Source organism: Semicossyphus pulcher, unplaced genomic scaffold (genome assembly GCF_022749685.1).
Source record: "Semicossyphus pulcher isolate SPU_LCO1_2020_fin unplaced genomic scaffold, fSemPul1.0.p SCAF_21, whole genome shotgun sequence".
In the NCBI taxonomy this organism is placed as follows: domain Eukaryota; kingdom Metazoa; phylum Chordata; class Actinopteri; order Labriformes; family Labridae; genus Semicossyphus; species Semicossyphus pulcher.
The window spans coordinates 6,818,344-6,846,291 of NW_027211695.1; the positions used below are offsets into that span (position 1 = coordinate 6,818,344).

At 43.1% G+C, this 27,948-nt stretch overlaps 1 protein-coding gene across 5 annotated transcripts in view; it reads left to right on the forward strand.

The window, feature by feature from the left end:
- Positions 1–1,036: 1,036 nt before the first annotated feature.
- Positions 1,037–27,948, forward strand: part of LOC138600380 (receptor-type tyrosine-protein phosphatase delta-like) — a 382,688-nt gene continuing 355,776 nt past the window's right edge. For 3 of the 5 annotated variants that reach the window (XM_069671769.1, XM_069671770.1, XM_069671772.1), the window contains exons 1-3: positions 1,041–1,176; positions 1,329–1,441; positions 1,563–1,598. The gene's annotated coding sequence lies outside the window, so the exon portion shown is untranslated. Of the gene's footprint in view, positions 1,177–1,328; positions 1,442–1,562; positions 1,599–27,948 lie in introns of all 5 variants that reach the window. The other 2 variants (XM_069671768.1, XM_069671773.1) reach the window with 1 other exon arrangement.

Here is a 27,948-nt window from a genome sequence, read left to right on the forward strand (position 1 = left end):
TCGCGGCTGCCGGTGGAGGCCATCTACTGGACTGATTCTAAACGTTTTAGCTCCTATGAGTCAGTTTGACACTCAAATTTGTGCAAATAGGGTCCAGGTTTAAAAATACTGAACTTCTCCTTTAAGTTGTACTGCCGACCATTACGTGTAGTAAGGTCTGCAATTGATAACAAAACGTTTTTTTTGTTTTTTTTCAGAGACTTTTTATTTCCTTTTTGCCACTTTGAGCTGTATTTATAGGGGAAACGTGGCAGGAAATGTGTGGAAGACTGGCAGGGGATGACATGCAGCAAAGGGTGGTGATGGAATCAAACTGGCCTCCACTGGAGTTCCCCAACAAATGCAGTTAAATGCTCGTTAAAAGCACTTACCAATTATTCATAAAAAATGTCTCCATTAGTGTTTTACTATTAAATATCCTATTATTGAATTGATATTACTCATGCATTCATGTATTAGTGGCATTTCTCTTTTTTTGGGGGGTGAAATTTGAGATATTTAAATTTTATTTTTCATTGTTACTAATTGTATCTACCTTTGAGTCTTCCCCCTGATTAGCAGTGAAGAGGCATTAAGTAGCATCAAATAGAGTAACTAAAGTAAAGTTTCAGAACTGTAAATGCACACTTAAGTGTAGTTTAGTACTATACAAATATTAAGTTTCCTCCACCACTGTATGATTCAGGCTGTAGAGGCTTACACTGTAATTGACCCGCAATTCAGGGCTATTCATGTGCAGACAATAAATGATAACATGAGCAACTGTAGTGATATCAAATTGTATTTTTAAACATGAATATCCACATTGTTTAAAAAAAAACTTATAATGAGGTCACGGGCCTTTAGTACCTCATTAGAGGACAAATTGTCTGTTAATTCTGCAGGAGGGAAACATCCCATCATCAACTACTCCTCTCTGGCCACCAAGCGGCCGGACCCGGAAGTGCAGCTCAGAGCGCAGCATCCCTGCCGTCTCCGCTCTCTTCCTGTCCTCCCTCTCTCTCTCCAGCCGTCGCCGGGAGCAGCGTGAGAGTGTGTGCGCTGTGAGTGTGTGTGCTGGAATAATCTGACAGCACGCTGGGGCTGCGTTTCCTAAGAAAAGCTCAGCTCTCTCAGTTTTTCTGCCCGTCTTATTGCCGCTCTCATTGTCTTTGTCGACAGTGATAAAGAGAGCAGGTACCATCTGTCCATTCCGCCAATTTATAACGAGTTGCCTTTTTTTTTTAACAGATGTTATGTCAACACTTTTTGGGTGGTGGTGGAGGGGGGGGGGACTCCCGGTACTAATGGAATTTGTTGTGGCTCTTTTGGTCTCTTCTCTCTTTCAGTTGAACCGGGGGCCTGTTTTTGGAATAAGAAAAGCATTGCTGTTTTCTGACTTTGAGGGAAGAAAGAAGGGACTCCTCTGGAATTTCCTCAGGAATTTAATCGGACAGCCCCGGTAAGAGGACATGATCTCTAAAAGCGTATATATTAAGTATGCATGCAGCTGTTTACCATCCTGAGTTTATTATCATGAGAAATAAACTCGTATCCTTCATTATTTTTCTATTTAATTGCAGTTACCGGGGCTTTGCATTCTACCGCCTGGGTATATAGTAAGTAGATTAGACTTTTTCTGCATCTTCTAATCATGTGAATGGCAGTTGAAAGCAGCTCGTCATGTTTTAATGTGTGGAATTAAGTGTTGGCTCGCTGTCTACTCTAAGTTGCGTGTCGTGCCGCGCTGTGAGTAGGAGCCCAGGGCGCATATTTTTGCATATCTTGGAGCTGCGTTATGGATATTGTAAGGCGCAACGTGCACAGGTCTGCTGCTCGGCGTTGCGCTCCAAATCATGTCGGGGTGTTTATTATTTATCATCATTTATAAGCTGCACTGTGCTCAAATTACAAAGCGATCTTCTCGCCTCTAAATGACGCTTTCAAATGTGGAGGACGCACGGAGCACCCGGCCGCTGCACTCTGGAATATGTGGGATGATCTGTGTGGCAGTTGTCGGACGTGTTGAGAAAGTTTGGTTAAATGTTCGCTCCTGAAAGGTGGTTTTGTGTTTGAATGTGTGTGCGCGTGCTTGTGTGCCAGCGCGCGCAAAAGTGCTCCTGACTCAGGTGATGCAGACGGTGGGTGGGCTGTGACTCACCTAGTTTACCCTTTTTTTTGCTGCTGTTATCTGACAGGCTTTGATGTCAGATTTGACTGGTGATTGACAGCGGATCATGCGCAGTAGTGTGTCAGCAAAGGGCCGAGTCCCTCCCCCCCTTTCTCCATCCCCTGCCAGCTATATTTGGAAGTTACCACATTCCCTGCTTCATCCAACCTCTTCCTCTGTGTTAAAGAGTATTTGTCAGACTACTACAGATGAGTGATTCACATATAACCAATTACCCGTGATTTCCAGTCATACTTTAAAGCCTGAGGACGGAAAAAAAGAGTGGAAAGCCTCTAAAAGGCGAGATAATGAAGTGAAAAGTTTGTGCGCCTGTGTTTTTGTAGAAAGCAATCGCAAATGAGGAGCGAGGACGGCTCACGCAGGCGGAGAGATGTGTGTGCCCCGGCTAGTGTGGAGTGACAGAGGGCTAAGTGAGCATGACCATTGAGGAGAGGTAATAGCATTACGGTCTGCCAGTCATGAGGCGGTGCAAGAGATAGCATACTGTTGCATTTCAAAAAGGAAGTGCAGAGGAAGCACACAAAGGGCAGGAGACTGTGACATGAGTGCACTTTGAGTTTAACACCTAAGCACATGCTCACAGTTGTAGATAATACACTTGAGTGTGTTTTTTAATATTAAGTTGTTCTGTGCTTTGAAGTCAGCATTATTAGGATGTGGAAATCCTTTGTGCACTGTGATTAAGGCCGGATTTGGCGCACTAATGTCGCCCTGGGGTCAGAGATTTGCAGATTTGGCTCTGTTTTCTCTCCACCTATCTATCTTGCAGCCGACCTACCTATCTATTTATACTCTACAAACATTGTGGACATCATTTAAATCTGCCTGTGCATCTTTGATAAACAGTGAATATGACACTGCCAGCGCTAATGTGTAAATAAAGAAATCCAACAGGAGACAAACACACATCCCTCCTCCACAGCATGAAAATCTGTAGCATGACGAAACAGTGAAACACAGCAGTCCTTCAGGCTGGTTAACCCCCCCCCCCCCCGTGTGTAAAGGCAGTTCCAAACACAGAAGTGGATTTGAATCACTCGCTGTCAGTTGCGGTGATTTTCTGGCTTTCAAGGATTAGACCCAGGTAAGAATATCCCCCCGCCTTTGCCATCTTTTAGCCAGCAGCGCTCCCGTCTTCTTAACTGGCAACATCCTGCAATTTTCCCTCTGCCTTTTCTGTTGAGTGATGCTCCCAAAAACCGCTCGCCAGGCCCCGGCATCAATCACTGTTGGGATGGGATTTGAGGAGAAGTGAGCGAGGAGGACGGGTCTGCTCGCTCACAGTTGCGCATGCGACCCCGAGAGCGAGCTGCCAGTTAAGAGAGGCGCGTTTGTGCAAATCTCTTTCCTGCAATTAATTATGCTTTAACACAGGTTGCTGTAGTGCGACTGTGTTGACAACACACCCACTTTTCTTCTGCCGGCTGCACCTCCCAGGAGAGGAAGAGGAGTAAGCTGTAATTATGGTTCATAAACTTCATCCAGGTGACATAATCGGGGCACGGCTGCGATGGCGAGAGGTGGTGTGGACAGCTGCTAATAAATTAATACCTTGTTTAGTTTGTCGGTTTGAAGTTTACACATGATTTTTTCATACTTTTAACGACTGATGACGAATATAGGGATGTTCAGTATTAGGAGAGAGCAAATAATACACAATTCTCAGCAAAGAGGAAGGAACACCTTGACTGCGGTCCAAGTTTACTAGCCGCCTCCCAGGGGCCGCTTTATAATGAGGCTGTGCTGTCAGATAATTAGATACACCTGACGCAGGCGTTTTGAGGAAATTTTGATTCATCCCGAAATAAAATGTCTGTGCCTGCCAACATGAAGGCAAAAAACAAAAATACATCCCGCTGCCACCATGCCTCTCCTCCCCTCTCCTCTTATGGTGGCAATGTGTTATTTATTTATCCACATCCTAATGCTCTTGGACGAGGCCGGATTCATTTTGTGCGAGTGAGCTGCCAAAGTTCCGGATCTGGTTCCCGTCCAACGCAGCCGAGACTCGTTTGGCTGCAAGATGCCATCACTTTTCCCATTTGAAGACAGTGTTGTAAGCGGTCACGTGTCGCGGCGAGATGTGAGGAGCACAGGTGTGTAGAGGGGGATATTCATCTTACTGGAAGACTACGTGTGTGTTTCCTTTTTGTGCTTCCATAATAATGAAATGTTTGCAGATTTTGAATTTGATGGATGCTCATGCAACTCATCAGCCATCTTATGCACACACCGAACACAGCAAGTGATGAATGATTAATTGTTTCCACACACGTATGCAAGCAGACATATTCACACACAGGCCCATGCACACGACCTTAAATATATTCTTTATCTTTGGTGTTGATTAGAAAATGCTGCGTGAGATGAAACCTGCTCACCTGTGCTGTTTATTCATCAGGCTCCACTCATAAATCAGACACTCATTAAGTTGTAAAACAACAACTTCTGCCTTCTGCAGGAGACATTGATGCTATTAAGCCTGATGTATGTGAGACAATATGGTTGAAGTATTGCAGGCCGCTCATGTTATCTAATTAAGAGAGGTTGTATATCTCAATTCTTACTCATTCTTTATTTGTAAAGGCCACAGCTGAGACGAGGAGGTGACACATCGCGGAAATGTACTGCTGATATAGCCAAAGTTTGCCCACATCAGCTAACACAAGTTTCAAAAGTTATATAGTTTTTCTGCAAGTGAGTCAAGCGGTAACCTTAAAGGCTGAGAGATCAAGCCAACGCTAAAGTTCCAAAAACTGCAGTTCCTCAAGTGGCCACTGGAGGCTGCCTCCAAAAACGAGTCAATCCCCACTCGGCCATATATAAAAGTAATAATCGTAACACTTTTCATTTAAATAAATGTCTGTTAAGTCACTATCGCCTAATGAGGTAACACAATGGTGATTGAGCCTATGGCCCACTGATGAAAAGTCTTTGCATTTGCAGTATTACAGACTGGGAGTCTGTGGCGACTTTAGCGGAAAAAATCACAAGTTGCGGCCAGTTAGTGACGCGTTTTCCATCAGCCAGCAGTGGTTGGTCTGCCAGAGAGGGTAGGCGGAGCTAAGCGGCTGCTTTTCCGGTCTCTGCAAGTGTTGCGAGTAAACAGTAATCTACTATGGCTGAAGGAACAAAGAAAAGATCGATGACTACAGATACAACTTCAAAAATAAGTGAAAATCCAAAGAAAATTAAACAAATTTGACGCTCAAATGAAGGCAAATAGTCTAAAAAGGAAAGCGAGTTACAACCGGAGCCAACTGTGGACGTCACACATGCAACACTGTTTGGATATCAGGGTAATGTGCTCCCGCAATTACCATTTATTGCCATAGGAGCCGCCAAAGAGAACGAAACTGACATCTTCGAGATTACCACTTTAAAGTGTCCAACTTTACAGCAGAACTAAACATGATGAAAAGCCTCAACTCTAATTAACCCGTTTCTCATTTCATGACAGCTGTATGGTGCAATTAATTTTTATATACCTGACACTGACTTGTACCTCTCTGCTGCGTTTGTGTTGACCTTTCCTTTTTGGGTTAGGGTTATACATTTTATTGGTATATTAGCACTAATTACAGGTATCAATGTCTGCACTCACTGAAGCTCGTTTACTAATTTATTTGTTGCAACCAGTGCATAAGAGTCAGGATAGTTTTTGGCTTTTCCCTGCAGAGAGACCAGCTGGCCACAGTGATGAATACTGGTTCTTTTAAATTACCCCTAACGTGTCGCTGTGGTGAGTCTGCTTTGTTCAGAGAGCTTCCTGTCTGACAAACAAACAGCTGTGGTCAGCTGCCACCACAAAAAGAATCTGATTCTGTGGGAAATGCTACGGTTTACTAGCTCATTTGCCAGCTAATGAATTAGCTCCAGGCTAATTGGAAAAATGCTCAATTATGGCTTTGATAACTTGTTTCTGTCCAACCCCAGCCTCTTGTTTAAATACGGTCGCTTCTTGCTCCAGAAAACCAACATGGTGGCGCCCAAACCACAAAATCATTGCAATCTCACATTTAAAACATTTGTCTACTCTTCTTAAAGTAAGGCACGGTTAGACCTCAGTAGCCATGTTACAGCACATGTCTGCTAGGGAATCTGATGTCAGTTTGATCACATCATTCAATCTGGAGCATATTGTCTCCCCGTGAACACTCAACAAGGTTCCCTGGCTTTCCTGCATCACTGGTGAAGCGGTGATGGAAATTCAGCTCTGAGCAACTGTCACAACATTTCACGATTTGCCGATTGTTTGGCTTAAATTGCCATCGTTTTCTTACTCAAAGTAATACCGCAGGGCAAATGCAATAATATTTGACCTATACCATTCAATCCTGTAACATTTGAATATGCTGCAATGACATTTGAATGAATTATAGGATGCTGGTGTTCTGTGCAGTAGCCTGGTGTACTGAGTGTGCTGTACATTAGCATAGATGGAAGTTGAATCATGTTTTTCATTACCGCTTATATTTGGCCTTGGCCCTCTGTACATTGAGCCCAGGACGACCTGACCAACACAAATCCGTACTCTATAGTAGTGCATTATTTCCTACTGAGCTACTCTCTCACCGTAGCAGGAGTTCAAACCCAGGTTCAACCATGCATGATTTGAAATTCATCTCATCCGTGAAGACCGTGGCGGATGTTTCCCGTCTCTGCTCCACTTCCTGTATTCTTATCGCCTAAAGAAAGGCCGTGTGTCTGTACTGTGCGGTTGAACTTGGAAAGGAACAAAACAACAACAAAAAAAAAAAGGCAGCATTGCCTTCTGTCTGCTCGTACATGACAGGAACTCACAGAACTGATGGATACTGACAAAAGAGGAGGACGAGAGGAGGATTTTGCGGATGCGCTGCCCTGGGTCAGAATCATTGCCTGAAGTAATCAGTGTACACTCGGCTGGACAAAATAGCTGTTCTGTAACACCATCCACAAACAGACACATCAATAAAAGTTTAACACTTTATATAAAGTTGAAATATGGATATTAATAGGCTTACAGTCTAGCATGTTAGCGCAGATAAGCTCTTCTTTAGGTATGATCGGTGCTAGCTTAGCTAATGACTCTCCAAAGAGCTAATGCCAGCAGGATCTTACATCCTGACCTTTTTCCAACCACATATCTTCATACACGCTATCGCTGCAGCATTCCTCTACCATCTTGTGCCCAAACAGATTTGAGAGGGCACTGGTATGTTGAGTATTGGCATTATGGTCTTCTGGGACGTGGAGGCAAAGGAGAAAACAGAGAGGAATAATGCAGGCAAGCTGGAGCCAAGGTACTCTGCACAGCTCGATGCCGCTGCCTCTAACCGACAGGAACAAGAGAAATCAATTAGACCTACTCGGTTGCTATCCGAGGGACATCCACCATGGGAAAGGGTAGAGCGAATCAAAGTGTTGGCAACAAAAAAAAAAAGTAGCAGAAGAGGAGAGTGAACTCAAGTGGCAGTTTGTTGTGTTCTTTGTCAGACCAGGCGCCTCTGACCTCAAGATAACATTTCGTTCTCTCAGTTTTTATCCCAGACTTGGTGTATAATTCAACACACTTGGCTTTCTCTTTGCATAACAGAGATGCAAAGCGGTCTCTCTTACTGTCCTTCCAGGTCAGTAATGAGAAAAAAAAAAGAAAGGCTGGCGGAAACGTACCTTACAAGAATATCTTGATGAAGCCTCAGTTGCAATTTCTGTTTCCAGCAGCTTTAGATTCACTGTATTATGTTTAAATTCCTACCTTTAAGCCGTCCCTGAAGTCACTCGGAGGTCATTTTCTTTCCACTCCATTATTGGGCACCGCGTTTTTTTTTTTGCTGAGCGGAAAAGAGAAAACAAGTCAGACAGTGAGGGTATTATGCATTTTCAAAGTTGTATTCAAACACGGCTTAGGGTTTTAAAATCCCCTTATTTGGTTTAAAAAAAAAAAATCTCTAAGTCCCTCAAGATTAAAAAAAGATTCTTCACACTGAATATAAAATAGTCCAACTATTATGGTAGGATCAGAGAGGCTCGTATCCACAGCGTATCATTTATTAATAGTATTTTACAGCCAGCTAAAGCACAGTCTCGCTGTAATTTGGAAATATATGCTGCGCTACAGTTAATGTAGAAATCCTACTTGGAAAACAGACGTTTAAAATCAATACGTGGATTTCCCAAAGATCATGAGAAAATTATTGTGCTTCAGTGGCGGAGATGATCGAAAGAGATAAGCCAATTGATGCTTTATGCATATTTCATTGACCGCAGCCGAGCTCTGTTCTGTAAATACCGGGGTTGAGAGTGCGCAGCATGGATTTCACAGGACCCAGAGGCCTCATCGGCTTTGATCAGACGGAAAGAGGACACTTTTTGATCAAGCCCCACCTTGGACGTTTAAATCAAACCCCTGACAGGCTCGGCCGCTCTAAGGCCGGGAGATAGGATGTAATCTGTACACATAGGAGAAAGTGGACACCCCTGGAACGGTGCTAGAGTCTATTATATTGTACATTTTGAAATCCCCTCTCTCCCTCGCTTTCCCTTGATGAATATCTAGCAGTCCGTGTTAGGGGAGTGGAAATTCAATTTGACAAAGGAGACCTGTATCAGGGAGTCTTTTAAATGGGTATGATTGCATAAAGTCTGCAGTATAACCGGCTTGGATGGATTAATGAACAAGAATCCATAACTGTTATAATCTGGGCAGCTATTTGTGATAAATCTACAATGGAGGAAACTAATAACAGATATATGGGAAAGATTTCGGCCAGAAAAAAAAAGAAGAAAAATGCAACTTAAAGCTACCTTATGGATATTATGACAAGCAAAGTTTCTGTTCAGATTTAAACACTTAAACCTGGATTCCACAGGATCTGTGTCCGCCGCGTTCCGTGTGCCCCGCGGTTGTGGTCTGTTAGATGGCGTGCATCCTAGCGTTTCTGGTCCAGAGAGCTGGCCCAAGCAGCTGGATTCGCGAGATCACAAGAACTACGTTATCGCGTGGGAATTGCGAAATCACACGATAACATCAATGTTAAAACAGAGCAACACACAAACAACAGTTCAGTTTGCACCTCCGAGGTTGGTTGTCTGCTCATTTCATGAGTTTTGTGCTTCTACCATGGGTGAGTACACGGTGATAGGATACATGGTAACAGAATATAAAAATGGAGGTCTGTACATGGTGTGTTATTTTTAATTGACCGGATGCTCTATGTTGTTTTCGTGTATGACTTCCTGTTTGGAATGATCTGCTCTGTTCAGCTTGTCTTCTTCTTGACACATTGGCACCATCTTAGTTTGGTAGAAGACAGGGTACCTTTAATTTGATTCAGGACAGGGTGCCTTTAGTTTAATTCAGGACAGGGTACTTTTAATTTAATTCGAAATTTCCAAGCAAGTACCTTGTAAATTCAATTTGACAAAGACCTGTCTCTAAAATTGTCTTAATGGTTATGATTGCATTAAGTCTGCTGTGTAGCTGAACTGGAAGGATTCTATATCTTATATTTTGTCGGGCTTTTTACAATAAATCAGCCACCGAGGAAACTGACACGACAGAGTGGAATTTGATATGACAAAAAAAAGACGATCACGTGCCCATATAATAATAAAAATTCCAACAGCCGAAGCTTAGGAAGTTGTGTTCCATCTATAATCCTGTGTGTGCAGTTCGCTCAGTCCCCTGACAGAGCACACATGTAAACACAGCACCCCCACCTCCCACTCAGCCCTGCTGTAGGTTTGGCTGTGGGTGCTCAGCAGATCCCTCGGCATCATGAGAGAATAACAATGAGGGTTTTGGGAGGGATCAGTTCCCCAGCACAGAGCCATACTGGGTAGGGTTTATGTAAGACCCTGGCTTCCTGAGCTCTCTGCCAGTTTAAGATGACAAACAAATGGTACCGAGGAGTGTCGACTTGCCAAAGGAAGGGGGGGATTGCATCTCCGCTTCACACATAAACACCCTCCCTCTGTTCAAGCTTGGTTATGTGTCGCGGCTTGCGATATCAGGTCTCATGTGTACCCAAGCGAGTTGATGTGTGTTTTCACGCCATTTGTTGGCTCCGCAGCTCAGTTGCCCACTTTGAAGCCGCCCCCCTTCCCTTATATCCACCTCTTCCTTCCTTTGTTTTCTCCTTCAATATGTTCCAATGAAAGGAGGCTGAGATCTGTCAGAACTCATCCTTTCTTCTGTCTTGCTTGTCAACTTTTTTAAGGTGGGCTGCCACGGAAATTCACTCAGCCCTGACACCCCAGTGGTTCTTAAAATATCAGAACAGAAGCTGAAGCTTTTTTTTTTTTTCTCGATGATACAATTTTGGTGTAAACAACGGCCTTTTCTTCTTCTACATCGTGATGGAGTGTTTATAATGATCTGATTCACATCATAGCTATAGTGCAGCTTGTTGAAGGTCTCCATTATGTGTCATTAATTATTAATCATTATAAATAGAGCTAGTTCTTCTTAACCCATTTTGAATATCTGCATTTATTATCTTTTTCTGTAGTTATTACAGATTGCTGATTTTATTGTGTTTCAACCTGGGCCCTTTCATAAGTCCCAGTCCTACTCAGGTTTGGATTCCCTATTACATTAATACGATATGGTACGTTACAGTATGATATATGTATAATATGGTATGATAGGATACAATACGGTATCATATGGTAAGATATGATATGATCGGTACGATACAGTACAATACAATACGATACGGTACAATACAGTACGATACGATGCGGTACGGTACAATGCGATACAGTACAATACAGTACGATATAATGCGATACAGTACAATACAGTACGATACAATACTATACAGGACAATATAGTACGATACGGTACAATAAAGTACAATACAATACGATACGGTACAATACGATATAGCGGTATGGTACGATACAATACAGTGTGATACAATACTGTACGATACGATACGATACTGTACGATATGATACTCTTTATCGCTCCCATTGGGAAATTTACATTGGACTCCAATGCTGCACACAAAAACGGTCTCTAATGTAATTCTAACAAATAACTACTAAAAACAAAAAACAATGAAGAAGAACAAAAAGTCACACATACCAATCGCAATCACAAATTACACATGTTGCACACTACCCATATTGCACATGTTCCACATTAAATAAAACAAATACAAGAGATAAGAACACCATAAAGACATTGCACAATCCCTACTTCCAGAAGCATTACTTAAATTTTTGATTGAGGTAGGCACAAGTGAGTTTTTTTAACTTAAAGAATAGGCCTAGAATCCCTTGGCCAGCTGAATGCGTAGAAGTAAAGTAGTCTGACACATTGCGTGTGCTCTTTGTTTTTTTGTGACAAAAGGCGTCAAAGTTTGCCGTTTTAATCAAGTACTCGTGGAGCTAATTTGTTGCAAAATATTGTTTTCCACTGGTTCAGTAACCCAAAGATAATATTAGGAACATCCCAAGCGATTGAAAGACAAAAAAGCCAAGTACTGACAGCAAAAAAGGCACCTTCTCAATCATTTCCTCCCCCAGACATTACAATGAAGATGTATTACGTTCAGTATCTTCTGACATGCAGTAGTCCAGACCGAGGTCTCCCTGTATTCCTGCATAGCACAGAAATACACCATAGATAACATTAGGATCCACTGACTTGGGAGTAAGGGGGGAAAATCGATGTAGGGTGAAAATTAAATTTGGCCCAAAGAGCCTTTAGGCAAAGTGCAATTTGAAAACACATCTTTTATTTTCCCCTGGGCGTCTGATCGGGGCCGGCAGGAGATGGACGCTGGATCTAACCGTCATGGAAAAAAGGCAGAGGTATGCTGTGAGGGGAAAGGGAAACACCTCATCTCGCTACTAATGTGCCTCCCCTTTGATTGTCTAATTCGGTTAGGGCCGTGCGTCCGTTATCGGATCATATCAAAGGTCAGAGGCGTCCTGTAGACAAATCAATCTCCCCGTCTGAGGAGGCGCAGAGGAAGCATGGATTGAGGGAGAGCCGATCCATCTAGTGGGCCCGGAGTGAGGGTGGGTGAGGAGAATGAGAGGTGGGGGCAAGAAAAATAATGGCATCTGCTGCTAGGAGAGAAGTGGGCGAAGGAAGGTGAGATTGAACTGTTGACTTGGGGAATGCGATACGCTCGGAGAGAAAAAAAGAGTTTACATTATTGCTTGTGAGATAAGAGCAGATTTGTGAGAAGACCTGGCACATTATGGTTTACCAGATGGGCTGCACCAAACTGCTTTGGGGTTTTGGTCCAAAAACAATCGAAGTTTGAGTGTCAGACTCAAAATGGTGCCTTTTTCATTCTGTAATTCAAGTCTGTCTCATTAAAAAAACCCACAGCTCTCTGGTGGTCACTACTGCCTGACACTATTAGCTCTGTGTGCTAATAGGTGTGAAGATAATCCTGTGGCTGCACACCTCCTCATGCATGACTTCCCACATCTAATTTAATTTCATTCATACATTTACAGGAGGTTTACAGTGGATCAACGGCCTTGCTTCTTTTGCAATAAGGTGACTAAAACTATTAATTGATCAACTGAAACATCAATCAATAAATCCAGGGAAAATGTGTTGATATCATGGCTTCCTTCTAAAAGCTGTTTTCTTTTTACATTTTAAAGAGGGGGTATCATGCTGTTTCACATTTTAATAATGTTACACTGTAGGATGTCCAGACTAAACGTGGGTGAAGTTTCAAATCAGTAGGTAAAAGTATGTTGGAGTAATCCCCAAGCTTCTCAGCTCAGGCTGCTGTAAACGCCAGGTTTCACACAGTTTCAGTGGATAGATAGTTAGATAGATTGGCTTCGGAGAGCTGGCCAATCAGAAGAAAGTGAGCTGGTAGGGGCGGGGTTTCTTAAAGGGACAGAGCTGATCAAGCCGTTTCAGGCAGAGGCTGTGTGAGGGCCTGCACAGAGCACCAGTGTGAGAAAATTGATGAGTTTTTCTTTACTGTAAATTATGCTAAGCTACTCTACAAGTATCACATAGTAAAATATGAAGCTTGAAATTAGCATAATAACCCCGCCCCCCCTTTAAACTTGCATTGTTTACATCCATATTTCCTTGCTAGCAGTCGTCTTTGCGGCCATTGTTAGCATTTTGCTAAATTTCTTGTCACATTAGCGCCATCTGTCCATCTGTGGTGCTGTACAATTGTGTTAAACCACTTTCAGGAGTATGAATTGCATCACCTGTGTGATTGGATAGCTTTAATTTGACTGATATATTTAAGTATAATGATTGGTTTGACATGGGCGGTAGGCACCCTTTAACGACCAAGTATTAACATACAATATTAAATTGTACAAGCTGACATGAGTTGTGTAAGTGGCATTATAAAGTACTTTGCTGCTATTATAGTGTTGAGGTAAATGTCAGTTGTCCATTAATGTATATTTTATTAAAATTGTTGTCACGTCCTCGCTCTTTTTTTAAAGGTTTAAAACGAGCCTTTTGAAGTTGTAACTTTTGGCTCTGAAAAACTAGTGCCATATTTTTTATGATATCAAAGACTTAATGATTAATCAACTAAGATTGTCGGATTAATTAGTTATGAAAATGATCATTAATTGAGTCAAAGTCAAGTGCCATTAAAGGTTGTTCATACTGCGGTAGTGAAACCACTATTCATCATCCCTCGTCGCTCTGAATATATAAACCAATCCTCCAGATCTCTTCGAATTCCCATTAACAAATAGTCATAATTAAACCAACGGTGCAGAGACACAGTAGTAGTGGGCAGCAGTCCTGGGCAGAGTTTAAAGGTAAGTATAAATCATTCACAGTTTAATGCCAACGAGATGTTTAATTTGGTACCCCTGAGTGTGTAATTAGTTCAATTAGCCCAGAGAAACACATGCAGAATGGACCCAGGCCGCCCTGTGGTCCGCCTGCATTAAAAGCCAACAGTTTATTTCCTCCTGTAAGATTAAAACTCGCTGTGTAATAACTCACCGGAGCCTTCCCTCCAGACACCGTAGCGAAGGTTCAGTGTGAGATAATGTTTGCTCAAGCAACTCTCAATGAGATTCAGCGCTCCGGTGACACCATTACTCTAAGCTCATTGCCTAGTCAGGTTGGGTGGGTCTACCCTGCCTCAGAAAGTCGAAGCGTGCAGGCGCCAGAAGAGAGAAAGCACCTCTCGAGACAGATTACACGTCTGTGGACAAGCGAATGGGCTTGCACTTCACCTCTGCCTCAGACAAGCATGTTATTATCCTCTTTTTTTTTTTTGTACACGCTCTTGCCAGTCATGTAATGCATCCAGGACAAGATGCCGAGCAGGTGGACGACAAGGCAGCTTACACATTCTCGCTAATTGAGAGCAGTCAGCGAAACGTATCCGAAATGAAGATGATGGCACGAGCCGGCAGTGAAAGTCAAAGCAGCTGAGGCCCGAGCCAAAGTGTTTTAAATGGATTACACCAGTGTGTCATTGCGATTACACGCTCCTCGCAGGGACCGCGACAAGATGAATTGTATTTTATGGCTTTACGGCGGATCTTTTTTCTTTCTTTTCTCCTGCAACTTGAATGTATTTCTCCCTGTACTATGCAACGTGGCCTGAATGTGGGATGGCTTTTTTGCCTTTGAACTAACTCGCAAACAGGTCATCTGCTGCTTCTGCTCAAAGGGACATTTTCTGTTTATCTGAAAGAAGAGTTGCTGACTCGGAAAACACGTATACACATACATTTCCATGCTTTATAATTTATACTCTCAGACAAACACAAGAGATTGCCCTCAACTTGCACTGTGCATCAAAGCGTTTCACAACCTAGGCCTCAGAATATGATATAAACACACTCAGAAGTCTTTCTTCAAAACCCTGATATACTGCAGGTTCACTCACTTAAACCACGTTTAATACTAGCATCTTATCTTTCCCTTTCTTGTCAGTTCACATATCACAGCAGCCATGCCATTTACATGGCAGGGCATGTACACGCATTTATATGCGCTATGTACCATGTGTCATAAAGCTGACTGATAAAGCCTGATTTAATAACAGTGCATCAAGAGTGTCCTCCGATTCCAACGCCATCTCTACAGAACATCAGTAGATATGGTGGATGTTCGAGCGAGCAGGCAGAAATGGTTATGAAATATTATGTTAAAAAGAGAAGGAGGGAGGTTGTGTCATAAAGTAAGCTATTAAGTCGGGAAAGGTCAAGGGGTTTAACACTCAAGGGCTCTGCCACGACTCAGAGGAACATTCAAACACACGCAGGTCATAAGTCTGGAAGCATGTCACTAATCAACATCACGCTAACTTTTAATTGCATCCACTTTCTACTTCCTGTGATGCACACTCTCAGTGAGACTTGTTGAAACGCACTGTTTTCAGTCAGTGTGATGTGGGGGTGTATTACATCTGGTGCCGTGCTGGCGGAAGTAACCTCTCTGCGCAGGCACCAGGCAGAAACTGTGAGACTTGCGTGTGTGCATGTACTGCAGCTACTTGTAACAAAGGTGTGAAGTTGTACGCCGTCATACGGGGTGTTGGAAAGAGGGAGGAAAGTAGAGGTAAACAGGGATGCAATCTGCTTCAGAGTCATGTAAATATGTATCAGAATTGTATCTTGTTGCTACGGCTACATCCACAAGCATGTGAATTTGTATGCGTGTAGCTGTGTTGCTACTGTCAAGCTATTTCCTACTGCACCATTTCCACAGTGTATGTATGCGAAGGGTTTACACACAAATACCACGCAAAACATTCAAAAGAATACAAAAACAAGCCACATAACCTTACTCTGAACTATTTCATGCTAGAATTGACAGTTATGAGTTAGCTTGCTAACAGGGAACTGACCTTTCTCCATGAGTTGAATCCAAAAAGTCTTTATATTCCACAAAGCTCCCTTCTCGATTTTGTGTTAACAAAGAGCACACTGCTATAGTTTGGACAACAGCACATCCCATAGATCCGAGCGATGGCACATTATTATGACAACTAACCCCTACTGTACAAGGAATAGTTGGGTTTTACTCAGTGTTGAGAAAGTGTCAAAACCCCTCTGGTGTTCTGCTCTGTCTCTGCAGGTGCTCGTTAGGGTGCTCGTTAAGTTAACTGGCCACACCTGTGGGGGCCCAGGGAGTGACGAGAGTCCAGGCTGCATGTTAATAAATGCTTCTCATAGCTTCTCTCCCTTTTTACTGTGGCTACTTTAAGTGATAATCTTGAAGATTTTGTCTGTTAAGTCACTATCTATCACTGAATGAGGTAACACAATGGTGCTTGAGCCTATGGCTACGAAACTGAGATCTTCGAGATTACAACTTCAAGCCAAGTCATAACCGCAAGCGACTTGGAAAGTGTAGCTAGCTAAGCTACAGCAACATGACAAAAGTAACAAACTGCATCAAGCCTTTAACTTCTTTCATTCCAAGTCAATGCATTATTATTGAAGGCTATTTGTTTTATTAAGACCACCCTTTACTTGCGTTAGCATCCACTCCTATTGCTAATGTTAACAACAACAATTTTAAGCTTGTGAAAATTTGGTGTTTGCAGACAGTATTGAATTGTGATGGTTAGCTTGTTGGATTGTATTAGCTAGCTAGCCTGTATTGCCTTGCCACAGAGCCGTTGTAGGCATTAGCTAAAGAAGAGGTAGGCTCAGTGATGTCAGCGTCCTGTGTTTAGGTGGCATCACTTACTGATACTTAGCAGTTTTATTTGAGACCACAGCAGAAAGCTCCTCTGTTTGTGAGCTTTCAAAAAAATCAAGCATGTTCGAACGCTAACCAGCTACTTGATCACAAGAACGCTAAGCTACTGGAAAGCTATTTGATTAAAAAAACAACAACCATGCTACTAACTCGCTACTGAAAATTGCAGTTAAAATAGTAACATAGCTACTGTAAATATAGCTTTTACACTGGGAATGTTGGCACACCAGTTCATTCCTAACTGTTAGATGTAGATAAAGTTCTGATAAATGCTAAGCTAACCTTTGAGTTGCTATAAGAATATTGGGAGGCTCAATTTTACCCTTAAGCCCCATAAAGAAGTGGAACAACTTGGTGGTTGGTGTAAAAATACCTTCCAAAAATACAATTTTAAAAATCCATGCTTACATATCCACTGGTTAATCCTGTAATGGATTGCTATCAGGTAACGTACAATCTTCCACTTGGCTATCAGTCTAGTCCACCCTGTGCTTCTCAGAGATCTGCCTCTGCTGCCCTCGGCACTGAAACAATCCTTCACTCTCTCCTCCTCAAGTGCCTATCACACTTAATGCTCTTACTTGGGTTTTATATCAGAGAACACACTTACTCCTCAAGCTAATCACAGCTCTGCCGTCTACGAAATTTGATCTGTCTTAACAATGACCATTGTGCGCTGCTATTGAGCACCATACAAATTAGCCTCTGTACCGGTGGCCTGTGGGACAATGTATTCTGCTGGCTTTATCACATCTCGCACCGGCCTACTATTAATCTTGTGGACTGTATGGGATGAATTAATGCACCGGGGGATTTGTAAGGCTATGGATATGGATTACATTGTCTAACGGTATATTTGAATTGGTCTCTGGATGTAATTCTTGTGGACTGAGATTAAATTCAGGTGATAAGAGTCGGCTGTAACAAACCACATTATTATTGCCCTTGTCAGTCCGCTGTGCATGGTAAAATGAAGCAGTGCTCCCATAATCCTGTTCATCTACAAGAGGTCTGCATCTCTGATTGAATTTAAGGAGTACAGTTGGTGCGGTTTGGCTGGAAAGTGATTGCCATTTTCCTGTGCGGACTCACCTTCCAGCTCTTTTTTTACTCTCCTAACTGTACCTCCTTTTGGCTTGTGAGTGAACGACTCCCAACGTATGAACTATTCACCACTGTTTGTCCACGCTGAAAGGATAAAAGGCCATGAAGAATGTAACATCCTCCTCGCAAACAGACGACCCACAGGGATGCTCCCGTCCTCCCTCTCAGCTCTTCTACAGCATTACATCAGATTGCCGTATCATAGCACAATTTCTCTCAGAGCTCCCCGCACTGTACAACCATCACTACAGCCTGTTAATCCCAACCTTAAGTGATTTTTTTTAACTCCTCATAATTGAAAATTATGTTCCTAAATGGCTCGTTAAGCGTTGCACATTTTCTCCCACACACTAAAAGCACTTCTTTGTGTTTTTTTTTTGACAGTCACATTAAGAGAAGTTAATGTGTCGTGTGTACTCTAAGCATCTGCACACAGCGGCGTGCAATTTCACAAACAGTCGTAAGCCGGAGAATCCGCGCCCCCTGGCTACGCCCTGCAAACAACACTCACACCTACGCAATAATTGGGATACTTTATTTCTTTCCTTTCACCCATGGGTGGCACAGGGAGGCCAACTGCTCGTCGACTCTTGTGGGTTCTGGCAGGCTATTGTGCGCCGCCAGATAGGGTGCCAGGGAAGTGTTGAAAATAAATTAGCATTCAGCTCCAGGCTGTGCCACAATCATGGTGGAGCATCTCCAAAGAGAAGCCCAAGCATCCACATTTAAACTTGCATATTAATAAAATGTAGTAATGACTCATTAGCGACTCTTCCCTTCCCCCTTCCTTCTCGCACCACCTCTGCTCCCTCAACCCATTTAGTCAAACACATGACAAACGGGTGGTGTCATGGCTTGAGAGGGGAAAAAAGATCCAGCGTTTAAGCGTCCTGTACGCGCCAATGAGCCAATGAATTTTTTATAAACTGCCCCCAGAGATGCATAAACATTGAGAGAGGTAGCAAGAAAGACTGAGTGAGCAACAGCGACAGGTTTGGGGGGCAAATTGGGGTCCGAGCAAGCTGCTTTCTTACATCAAGCATTCACGGACACCTGCTGCGGCTGCACTTGCAGGGAGATAGCGGCACTCGCTTCATCGCAGCTGTAAACAAGACTGCATCACTGCGTGTTTTTGCAGCGCTTAGCGCTGACCCTGCCATCCATTTGGCCCTACTTTATGATTACCATAAATGCCTGGATTGCCTACATAAAAGTGTGGAGTGGAGACTACAGGGCCTCCGCTTCCATTAGTGGCCGCTTTTTACTGGAAGGGCCAAGTGTGTCTCTCGGGTAAGGCCAAAACTCTCAATGTCCTCTGCAGTCTGTCAAATAGACTCTGTAATCAAGGCCCGGGCTAAGTGGATGGCTGCACTGATGGCTATGTTGATAAAATGATTATTCACAGACAATACACTGAGTGTGTGTTACAGAGGTAATAGAGGGCAGGAGTGTCTCTGTATGAAGAGATCATCCTTGAAAAATTAAAGCTCAATCAGGGAAAAGCATTCGTGTTTGGCTGTATTCTTAAATAACCTCGAGCTTATGAGAGTTTCGAGCTCCAGCATGCTTGTATTAAATTGATTTTTAAAGAGATTAATGCTTTAATGATTGCCTTTAGGAAAGGAAAGGCAGGATAAAACATATTTAATACAATCGTCCAATGGGGTCAACCATTTAAAACATAATAGGGAAGATTATATTAAACAAATACCCTCCTGTTTCTTTAAATAATGGCAACTAATGGAAGCAATAACACGGAAGCAGGAAGCTGACAGCTATAGGTACACAGTGCGTCGTAATCCACGCCTCATATATTTTTCAGGTCATTTATTCATTTGGGAGTACGAGCCCGACTCAGTTTTAATATCAGCAACCGTGCAGAAATGTCCAGGCGCCGCATCGGGTTGTAAGGTCCTGCTGAGACAGTACATATAATAAAATTGCCTTGTCTTATTCGGGGATTTGAGTTTCAATTTGATCTCACGCTGTTTGTTTAGAGAGTGCAACTTTTTCCTGGAGATGTATCTCAGCTAGGAAGAAATATATGGAAATCCAACGTGTAATTTAAAAGGTTGTGCTGCATACTAACTAGAAGTACATTCACACAACACAGTACTGTAACTGTTTTGATTATCATCGCCTGTGCCTTTTCTTTAAGTGGAGAGATTAAAATGTGAAAGCAGCTCCCGTAGGACCTCACGGGAAAGCAGCAGAATAATATATGCAAGAGAGGCGAGGGGGGGGACTATTATGAGCGTGATGACAAGAGATCAATGTTGCCTCTTATTCCCAGTGACAGACTGAAACTAATATACTCATTAGCGCTAATGCCACCGTGATATAAATTGAACGGCCTTTATTTCTAATGGTGCTGCTTCTGTCTGTAGTTGGTAAAGAGTGGTATTCTCCCCGCCTGAATCTGTCATGTGTCCTTGGGCATCAGTGGCTAACAGTGGGGTTGAAATTGGATAGCGATTGTGAAAATTGTACAGGGAATTGTGCTGTATTGTGGACCTTAAAAATACCTTTATTTTGCACCGCTGTGTCCTTACTTTTGAAGTGCTGTAGGTGGACGGCAGAGAACAGGGAAGACAGTTTAACAAGCAAGATGAACAACGCATTTGGTGTGTGCAGACTTAGAAAGTTAAAGCTCGGTTATGTGTCAAATATGAAGATTAATTAAGTCTTACTTTTTAAGAATCACTCTTTGAGCGGTTTTTGGTAATGGTCAAAGTGTGCCTGTGGCTTTTTTGTCTGAGGTAACAAGTCTCTTAAAGGGCCAGTTCGCTGATTTTCAACCTCTGTCCTATCATGCTATTATGGGGAGCTAATGGTTATGGTAGACAAAAAATGCAATTTGACTCTGCCTTTGGAGGACACTATCCGCTTCTCCAATGGGCCCTGGAAAACCTCTGCCAGACTATGTGAAACGTGTCAGGCTAAACTACACTTCCACAATCTAGGACGCCCGCCTCCGTTGTCATGTCTCGTTCAAAATGGTGCTTTTGGGAGACTCCTGGTTTGCTCAGACAGAGGCACAGTTCGTGCTCAGGGAATTACCACGGATGCCACGAAATGTTGTCGCGGCCCTCTGCAGTTCAACAGCGGGCAGAGTGGTGAGCATCCTCAAGCTTCCCCCCGAAGTGGGACCATTAAGGTGCGTTGGGGGAGTGGCCCTCAACTTTTCCCCCATGCCACTGCAAGGCTCTGAAGACTTGCCTTTGTGGGGATGTATGTAGCAGGCCCTACAGGGCGTAATCCCCCAGACAATGTTTTATACAGACTGTTATGGGACTATGGGTGTTATGAGACTCACGCGATTCACAGTAAATTCTGACACGCTCCCTTTAAGGAGCCGTAGTGTAGCCATGGTAACGGCAGCGCCATCTTGTTTCAAAAGTAGATATTTTGACTGCGACAGTAAGAAGTGTAGTTTGGTGTGTGTGAATAAATGGCGACAGATGTGTGCAGCCAAAAAGAGAAGCTAACTGGTCTTGTTAATCCCAGTGACTCTCAGGTTTGAAAAGTAGACTGCAAACCCGAAGAGTTTTTAGACGATCCATCGGTATGTTCTCGTCGTATTTCAGATTCTGTACCGCTCTGAGCCATTGCCGGCGTCTCTCACTGGGCCGTTCCTTTTAGAGGTAGGGGCGCAATGCACGCTGGGTGTTGTAGGAATGTAGAATGGGCGAAACCACGAGCTGTTTGTACAACTTTCTCCACAGCTATGGCGCCAATTTCAAATATTATTGCTTCTATGGATTACAGAGAACACCAGCTTTGACAGGGGTGAATTGCTCCTCTAAACAAAGCTGTTGTCCCTTGAGAAAAAGCCCAATTACTGTATCTAACCTTCAAAAAACTTAAACCCCCTTTAGAAGAGCTTGTGGCATTAAGCTATACAGTATCATCTAGTTTGCCGTTACTTGCAGAATGCTAATGCGGCCAACCCTTTTGATGAAACATAACCAATTGTTCATTGTTACATTATCAATCATGTAAAACACAAGATGTTCTGGTCCAAGAGGAGTGTTGTGGGAGGACAGAAAATAAAAATGCTGGAAGGAAAAAGAGCTAAGCTGCCTCTGCTGGCTAACTGCAACAACAAAGCCAGGAGCTGGGATTAAAAACAAAGAAAAAAAACACGCCAGAAAGAAGTTTGAGGCACGTACTGGAGCTGACTTTTAATGAGTGAATGCAATTTCCTGCATTTTTGAGACATCTATAGCGGTCAGTAGATTGGATCATTAGTGAAAAGCTATCAGAACTGTGGCCAGTTCTGCACATCATTAGAAACTGATGTGATTTACTGTACAGTTCATTGGGAACATTTCTAATGAGTTTCCTGTCTCTCTACTCAGCAAGTTTAGTTTGAAATCGTGTGGCTTTCGGTTCATTTGATAGGCAACTAAAGCTACTTAAGCTTATAACTAGGAAAAAGAAACGCACAAGAAGGACGATTAATCATGGTTTTCAGTTAGAACACAAGTACAGAGGATTAAATATATAAAGCAAGGGCACAAGCATCACGTTTTTAGTCAGGATTTTTTGCTTGATTTGTGGGCATGACTATACAGCAATCTGACAAGACCATCCTTTCAGTGAACAATCACCAAACTGTCAAAGCCGCTTGTGATTATCAACAGCCATTGACGTCTATTGACAGCCACAGGTGTTGGGTGTTGACCGCAGTTGATGACGTTGGTGATCTATTTTCAGCGGCAGGTGCTGGCCGTCACCAGAGGTCCATAATGATATGGCGCTAGCTAACACTACAGAGCAATCATATAGTATTGCATTTATAGCTTTGAGCAAAAATAGGGGCATCTCAGATGTGTATACTAAATGCTATGGATAGCAAAGCAGTTTGTAACCCACCAATTGGTCTAGCCCAGCGAGTGTCAATCATAACGTGATTGGCCACGCCTACAGAGTCTTTCGAAATGGTCTGAACAGCAAAATGAGCTGATTTGACCGAGGTTTTCTTACATTTATAAACTATTATTACAATCACTTGGATTCCTCACTGGCTAATCTTTTACACCCAACATTAGCTTCATCTCCCAGTGGTAATACAGCCAAAGGTAATAATGTAGGGCCAAGGATGTTAAGTGTCAACTGTATTCATTTTGGGACTGTTTTGGGAGTTTAGTTTGGACGTTGGTGACCGTTTTTCGGAGTTGGGTGTTGGGCAACGCCAGGTGGAGTTTAGAATCATAGTAAGATGGCACTAGCTAACGCTACAGAGCAATCATTTAGCATTAGCGAACAAATAGGGGCATCTCAGCTAATGTTGCACGTGTATGCTAAATGCTAACTATGGCTAGCACAGCAGTAACTCACCATTTGTCGAGCCAAATGGTCTGAACAGATGTTTTTTAATAGTTTAAACAATAATTTCACTCATTATTTTACTCACTTTGATCCATCATTAGCGATTAGTCTTTTTTACAACTAACATGAGCTCCGTCCTCCAGTGGTCATACAGCCAAAGGTGATAATGTTGGGCTGTGGATGTTGAGTGTCAACTGTATTGACTATTGCCGTTTCAGGAGTTTAGCTTGGACGTTGGCGACTTATTTTCCGCACCGTGTGTTGGACGTTGCCAAAGGGAAGTTAGCTCTGTAGTAATAAGGCTCTCGCTAATGTTACAGAGCTATCACTTAGCTTTGCAATCATAGCTTTGAGAACAAATAGGGGTACGTAAGCAAGTTTTTATGCTAACTGCTAACTATGGCTAGCAGAGCTGTTTGTAACTCCTATTTAGTGACCAAGTGGAATTAATAACTTTCAGTAGGCAGGGCTTGTATAATGCTGACTGTAGCATGTGTCATTGAGCCAGGCAGCTGTCAATCAAATCGTGATTGGCCTCGCCCACACAGTCTGAAGAAATGGACTTAACCGCAAAATTAGCGCAAGGTTTTGTAACAGTAATGAACATATTTTTCCACTCAGATTTTGTGGATACTTAATGAGACTTTGACCTTTGACACAAATGCATTTTAACTCCTTTCAGAGGCTTAAAGCTTGACTCAAACAGACTACTCAAACGTCCCAAGAGTGCGAACGACCGCTCACGCCCGTAACCCTGGAGCTCTGTGTTGTGCCGAGCCAAAGACAAATAGTCTAGAGTCACACCTTCCGACAGAGAAAAAGCATGTCACTAGATTCCAGCGGCGGTTCGGTTACACAGGGCGGGCTTGCAGATCGATACGAGCCTGCCAATGACAATGTCTTTGTTAATGCCTCAGCCCAACGCTGCATTCTTCCTCACACAGCCGTCCTGCCAATCCCTCCCTCTAATTACATATGCACTCTTTGTTTTCCCGCTGTCCGTTCTCTGCAACGAGCGTATAAGACAAGCTAAAACGCATCCACAGCCAGTGGGTTGATTAAATATTCACTCGGTTATGCCAAGAATGCCAATGTCTGAGTTTGGAGTGCGAGCGCTAATACCGAAATGAAGGGTTGTGTAATTGTGTTCTTCCTGCCTGCATCATAATTGTGTGCTCGCGTCTGATTAATAGCGGTTGTGTCCAAGTCATCCACCATGCACCTGAGAGGGTGTTGGAGGGAGGTGGAGAAATCTTAGAACAAAAGAAAAGATGGAAGACGCACAAGGGGGGGGGGGGGGGAACGGGAACAAAGACGAGACAAGAAAGAGGAAGGAATATATTTCTGTGTGTATGAATTATTCAGACGTCTCCGAGAAGCAACCACATTATTGGTGCTGTTGTGCTCTAATATCTTCAATACTGACTTCTTTTTTTTTTCTCTTTCCCCTCCGATTTTGCACTCGGATTGCAAGATGAGTAAATCTTTTATGGACTGGTGATGTTTCATGACCTCAAAACAAGAAGTGAATGCGGAAAGTCTGTGAAGAAACTGAATAGGGGCAAGTTGTCGGGGTGGAAACTTCGACTTTTGATGAAGGGAGGGGATGGGAGTTGCCGTGAACTGTAGCAATAACTCAAAACTGATAATATAAATATAATAAGCTTTTTGATGCTTTTTAAAAATGCCTTTAATGTTAGTCTTGTCTGATGATTGACAGCTGAGGTCTTCACACTCTGCCCTTTGATCAGCGGCAGGTTGTCAACACACCTTGCTCATCCCGCTGTGATTTCTGAACCACTCTTTCAAAATAAACTTACATATTGTGTTCTTTCGTTACTATTCACACCTCTTTCTTTGGCATCGCTCTTACATTTTTATCAATAACCAAACCAGTAAGGAAGAAAGTAAAGAAAAATCTCTCCCACAAAGCCTTCAGCTCTCCTCTCTTGCATCTAGCAGGCTTTGTGTTCGCCACCTCAGCTGTGAGCCTGTGTTTGTCTAGCAGAGCTGTGCCAGCAGAGAGGAACTCTGCTTTAGAGGAGGCATTTTGTGCATGCCCATGTGTGTTTGAATATTCTCATTGAAATTCAGTTCACTTGGAGTTAAAGCCGGGGATATAAGGACGCTCAAATCGACCTTAAAGGCCCCTTTATTTATATCAGAGAAGCTAGCAGGACGCGAGAGTACGCACAGCGTGCATTTGGAAGTAATGAATGTTTTGTATGAGTATGAGGTACACACTCTCAGCAGGTGGAGTTTCAGTGAGCTTTAATATTGGCCAATCACTTCAGCTCCTGTCATCGGCATTAACAGCTGCAGACAGTTTGATAATGGGCCGAGAGGAGAGACCAGGGCGGCTTCTGCTGACATAAAAGTGACCTTGTCAGCGGGCAGACATGTACAAACTATAGATCATGGACTGAAGATTAATTGGCAACTATTTGGATGAACGATTAACCTTGAAAGACATTTATTTGAGAATTTAAAAAAGGCATATAAGGCGCTGTGGTTCCAGATTCTTCTCTGGCTGTATTATGAGGTAGTCTACTGAATATCTTTGGGGTTTGGACTGTTAGTTGGACTTGGTTTGTTTTGAAATGTTGGCCCAAATTTGACATGTTTAATACCAAACTATAAATCCACGGGAGTCAAACAACTCCATGTTTTGTTCAAGGTTTTGACTTGTCCTCCAAACTCCCCACATCTCAATCCAATCGAGCATCTGTGGGATGTGCTGGACAAACAAGTCTGATCCATGAGGCCCCACCTCACAACTTACAGGACTTAAAGGATCTACTGCCAACGTCTTGGTGCCAGATACCTCAGCACACCTTCAGAGGTCTAGTGGAATCCATGCCTCGACGGGTCAGGGCTGATCCACCGATGGAGCCAATGCAGGGGGCGCCACCTTCCTGCATGTTTTAGGTTTCTCCGAAATCTAAGACACCTGATTCAAATGATCGACACGTTATCAACCAACTGAAGCGTCTCAGGGGATTGATAATGAGCGTTCGAATCAGGTGTGTTAGAGTACGGAGAACACTCAGGAAGGTAGCTCTCCAGGAGCAGGGTTGGAGACCCCTGGAATAATGTTTAAGAAATTTAGCAAAATACCAACACAGGCCGCAAAGTTGACTGCTAGCAAGGAAACATGGATGTAAACAATGCAAGTTTAAAGGTGGGGTATTATGCTAATTTAAACCTTCATATATCACTCTGTGATACCTGTGGAGTAGCTTAGCATAATTTACAGTTAGAAGAAACTCACCATTTTTCTCACACTGCTGCTTTGTGCAGGCCCTCACTCAGCCTCTGCCTGAAATTACTCATTCGGCTCTGTTCCTTTAAGAAACCCCGCCCCTGCAACTCCGCTTTCTTCTGATTGGTCAACTTGACGAGCAGAGCGGTGTAGTGAAAGACATTTCTGAGCCAGACTGAGCTGCTGGGTGGACGTGTCCTTGAACTGTGCCAGGGGCAGAAAGTTCTGCTGTGTCTCGGGTAGATGCCCAAATACAGAGTTCCTCTATGTTGTGACATCACAAAGTGAAGCGTCTGGAGAAGTCTGTCTGAACCTGCCGTTCACAGCAGCAGAGACTTTTTTAGCAGGGGATTACTCCAACATACTTTCATTGACAGATTTGAAACTTCACCCACGTTTAGTTTTGACATCCAACATTGTGACATTATATATACGTCTTAAAATGTGGAGCAGCATAATATCCCCTCTTTAAAGGATCTGCTACAAGTGTCTTGGTGCCAGATACCCCAGCACACCTTCAGAGGTCTCGTGGAGTCCATGCCTTGACGGGTCAGGGCTGTTTAGGCGGCAGAAGGGGGTCCAATAGAATATTAGGCTATAAGTTACATAAGCTGTCACAATCATGTTCATTTTTTAAGCCTATATTTAGTTAAAAATATCCATTTCTGGTACATTTGCTTGAATTAATGCGATTTCTGCACACTCCAGTATCTCCTGCTTCTTGGCTTGCTCTTCATAAAAAATGGCGTTACACCTACATTTGTGCTTCTGCACCTGTGAGAGAAAATCCTTTCCTGCAAGCTTTCATCTCAGCCGAACCCAACCCTGCAAAATACGTTGATGGCTCCTGCCTGCTATATATCGCATAATGGCGTACAGGTGTGCTGCATGTTAATACTGTTTGGACTTCTGCGCAGGGGGGAGGAGGGGGGGTGAGCTCGTGTCTGGAGAGACGGGCAGAAGGAGCGGTGCTTAAAAAAGCAGCTGATTTCCCAGCTGAGAAAGTGGGCCAGCGGTTGTATAAAAAGAAGAAGGGGAGAGAGAGAGAGAGAGAGAGAGAGGGATCACAGACACACACACATAACGCTGCTTCAAAACAGCACTTTAATATTCACTATACAAAGCCGAGTTAATTTTACAGTCGGACTGTGCGTACCTGTGCTTCAGCATTAATGATGATGTTATGGCGGACTTTTTAGAGACTCCTAAAGATTAAAGACTTTCTTTGTAGCTCTGCAAAAACCTGTATACCACCTCCTGGCAATCTCTCCGCAAAGTTCATTTTTTGGGAGCTTCTCATTAAATTTATGAATGCTTGAAGGAAGCTGAATTTTCTATTCTCTCCATCTGTACTTTCTGTCCATATGGGACGGAGTGCTTAATAAGTTCTTTCCTCCCTCG